This window comes from Salvelinus sp. IW2-2015, unplaced genomic scaffold (genome assembly GCF_002910315.2).
Source record: "Salvelinus sp. IW2-2015 unplaced genomic scaffold, ASM291031v2 Un_scaffold4103, whole genome shotgun sequence".
In the NCBI taxonomy this organism is placed as follows: Eukaryota; Metazoa; Chordata; class Actinopteri; order Salmoniformes; family Salmonidae; genus Salvelinus; species Salvelinus sp. IW2-2015.
Genome location: NW_019945375.1, coordinates 1,827 through 5,877, shown reverse-complemented (window position 1 = coordinate 5,877; position 4,051 = coordinate 1,827). Strand labels below are relative to the sequence as shown.

Genomic DNA, 4,051 nt, shown 5'->3' with positions numbered 1-4,051 from the left:
TTTAATTTTTTATTTTTTTGTGTTTTTTTTTTTTTTTTATTTTTTTTATTTTTGTTTTTTTGGTTTTTTTGGTTTATTTTCTTTAGATTTTTTTTTTTTTTTTTTTTTTATTTTTATTTTTTGTTTTTTTTATAATTTAATTTTTTTTATAGATTTTAATGCCTTTATTTTTTTAGTTAATGGTTTTTTTATTTTATTTTTTATATGGAAGCGTCACGTTTTTTGTATTAGTTTATCAGTGTTTCTTAGTTGTCGTCTTCGTTTATATTAAAAGGAAGATGTATTCATATCACGCTGCCGCCTTGTCCACTCATTCACCTAAAGACGATCGTGCCAATCTGTGTGTGTGTGTATATGTATTGTATGGGGGTGTTATTTTCATGTCTCTCTCAGCACACTCTCCAGTGTTGTCCATGACTCTACCCAGGCTGCTGTGTAGCTACTGGTCGGGGTCTCCCTACCCATTCCATCTCCAGCATGTCCAGTGTTTGTCCATGACTCATTCACCCAGCTGCCTGTGTAGTTCTGGTGGGGTCTCCCTTACCATTCATCTCAGCAGTCCCTGTGTGGAAGTGTTATCCTGACTCTACCCAGGCTGCTGTTGTAGCTCTACTCTGTCGGGGTCTCACCCACCTACCGACAAATTCCATCTCCATGAGTACCCTCAGTGTTGCCTATTGAACTCTACAGGCTGCTGTGTAGTCTTATGGTGGGGGTCTCGCGCCCTACCCATTCCCATGCTCACAAGCCAGTCCAGTGTGGTCCATGACTTCTACCCAGGCTGCTGTGTATCTACTGGTGGGGTCTCCCTACCATTCCCACTCCAGCAGTCCCAGTTGTTGTCCATGACTCTACCCAGGCTGCTGTGTGTTCTACTGGTGGGGTCTTCCCTACCCCCATTTTGCCATCTCCAGCAAGTACACACAATTTAGTGCTTGTCCTATGACTCTACCCAGGCTCGCTCCGGCTCGTTAGGATCTTACTCGGTTGGGGTCTCCCTACCTCATCTCGATCTCCAGTTTAGATCGGAAAAGTGTTGTCCACTTGTCTCCCTTACCCAGTGGAACTGTTCTGGTAGTCTACTGGTAGGGTCTCTGGCCTACCTGTGGTGACCATCACTTTACTGCTTGGTTAAAATTGGCCTTGCAGGAGCAGGGCTCAAGGTGAGAACCTGAGTTATATACCGGATCGCCTATTTCCACAGAATACCAGATACATTCTGCAAGATAATTCTGACTGAGTTATTTGTAAAGTGTTGCTAACTACCTCTGATGAACGATTATAGCCTTTCACCATATTTCGGTCTGCTTCCCTCAGTGTGTGTTGTCCCTGTACCAGCATTATTGTCGTTGTGGTGTTTTCTTGTTTCCAGACGCTTTCCTGTCCTGTCCGTTCCGTTATTTCATGTAAATGTTCACCCCGTAACTGCTCTCGTCCCCGGCCATCGATCCTTACATGACGAACCATGTTTAAGTTGTTGAACTGTGCTTCTTGATTGTAACCACTGTGTAAAAGTGTGATAACTGTATCCGGATTGTAACTTGTACTTCGTAAAGTGTTGTAACTGGTATCTCCTGTGATTAAAAACCATGTTGTAAAGTGTTAGACTAACTGTAGCTCTGATTGAACCAATGTTTAACGTGTTATAACTCATGTATCTCTGATTGAACCGATGTTTGTGAAAAAGTGTTGTAACTGGTATCTCTGATTGAACCATGTTGTAAAGTGTTGATAGACTGGTTGTTTAGGTGAAACAGGATACAGGAAGACCCACGAATACCAATTACGTGAGTTTTCTACCTTCATCACAACACTGCAGTGGCACAATATGGTATTCTGAACACAGTGCTGTACTATATTATGTAACCTCTTACTTAGAAGTAGAAAGTAGGAATGGATTTAACTACCACAATAAGGGTTTATGTAAGGGAACGTGAAGGTATGAAACTGTACGTGATAAGGCGTGTAAATAGCCCTTGTATTGATATGGAGTCAAAATTAGCCCCTGGCTATATAGTATGGAGTAAATAGCCCTGGTTATTGCATAAGGAGTTAAATAGGCCCTGGTATTGTATATGAGTAAATAGCCCTGGTTATTGATATGGAGTAAATAGCTCCTGGTATCATAATATGGAGTAAATAGCCCTGCGTATGACTAAGGAGTAAATAGCCCTGGTATTAACTGATAAGGGAGTAAAAATAGCCCTGGTATGAGTAAGGAGTAAATAGCCGCTGGTACTGATAATGAGTAATAGCCTGGTATTGATATGGAGATAATAGCCCGTGGTATGATAGGAGTAAATAGCCTTGGTATTTGATAAGGATAACTAGCCCTGGTATTGATAAATGCGAGTAAATAGGCCCTGTATTATATATGGAGGTAAATTAGCCCTGGTATTGATAAGGGAGTAATAGCCCTAGTATTGGTTATGGAGTAAATAGCCCTGGTATTGATAAGGAGTAAATAGCCCTGGTATTGATATGGAGTAAATAGCCCTGGTATTGATATGGAGTAAATAGCCCTGGTATTGATATGGATTAAATAACCCTGGTACTGATAGGAGTAAATAGCCCTGGTATTGATATGGATTAAATAGCCCTGGTATTGATATGGAGTAATTAGCCCTGGTATTGATGTGGGAGAGCTTGACATAAGGAGTAAATTGCCCTGGTATTGATGAGTAAATAGCCCTGGTATTGATATGGAAGAGCTGGACATAAGGAGTAAATAGCCCTGGTATTGATGAGGAGTAAAAAAAAACTGGTATTGATATTGGAGAGCTGGACATATCAGTAAATAGCCCTGGTATTGATATGGAAGAGCTGGACATAAGGAGTAAATAGCCCTGGTATTGATGAGGAGTAAATAGCCCAGGTACTGATATGGAAGAGCTGGACATAAGGAGAATATTGCCCTGGTATTGATATGGGAGAGCTGGACATAAGGAGTAAAAAGTCCTGGTATTGATATGGGAGAGCTGGATATAAGGAGAAAATAGCCCTGGTATTGATAAGGAGAAAATAGCCTGTGTATTGATGAGGAGTAAATAGCCCAGGTATTGATGAGGAGTAAATAGTCCAGGTATTGATCATTAGTAAATAGCCCTGGTATTGATATTAATTAAATTTCCCTGGTTCTGATAAGGAGTAAATAGACTTTTGACTAATATAATTAGTATATAGCCCACTGGTACTGTAGCACAGTATTGACAAGTAAATCATCTGATCTGATTAACATTTCTAAGTGGTTCTGTATTGGATAAGTAAATACATGGCCACACTGATGAACTACTTCTGTGTTGAACAGGTGATCATGTTGAAGAAGAGTGAGGCTGAGATCACCTGATCACCATAACAACCATCAGAATGGAACTCATGGAATTCTAATATAGAACTGTGAGTCACAATGCTGTATGTTGTTACATTGTAGCTCCACCTGCTGGAACAATAGTGGCATTTGATCAAATGTGATCTATTAACTGATACATGTATTATTCTGATTGGAATGTGTTTTAATATAATGTGTGTTGTATTATTCATTCAGCAGCTTTAACATCAGTCATATACTGTATAGCATCATGGTTGATACATTGTAAATGCCTTAACTTTTCATGTCTATATAGATCAACTGATAGGTGTTGTGGTTCAGGCATTATTGTTACAGGTTCAGTATAATGTAATACCGTTACATTAGAAAACATACAGGAGAGGATAATTCAATTACTATAATTATTATCTTTATTTTTCCCATTTTGGTCTCTATAGTAGTTCATCATTATTTGATTTAAACATGAAACTAATGTAGTCCTATTGTTTTATTGTGTTTGTTTTGTGCAAAACCATTATTTTTCATGTAATCATCTAGCTAAGATATTGCTTTTGTCTTTGTATCATATAGAATTAAATTTCTCAACCATGTAGCCTGTTTTTTAATCTGTTCTGAATGACATCAAAACAACTCAGTTTTTAATCCACCTACAGCCCCCAGGGCCTTGAGTATCTTCTAAATACTCCATTCCAGGTTCCCCCTACAGCCCCCAGGGCCTTGAGT

The 4,051-nt window shown here is 39.1% G+C and overlaps 1 long non-coding RNA gene across 1 annotated transcript in view; it reads left to right on the top strand.

Moving 5' to 3' along the window:
- LOC112076887 (uncharacterized) overlaps window positions 1-3,587 on the top strand; it is a 4,682-nt gene extending 1,095 nt beyond the window's left edge. The window contains exon 3 of the long non-coding RNA XR_002895282.2: window positions 3,308-3,587. This is a non-coding gene — a long non-coding RNA (uncharacterized lncRNA). The remainder of the gene's footprint in view (window positions 1-3,307) is intronic.
- Window positions 3,588-4,051: the final 464 nt, after the last annotated feature.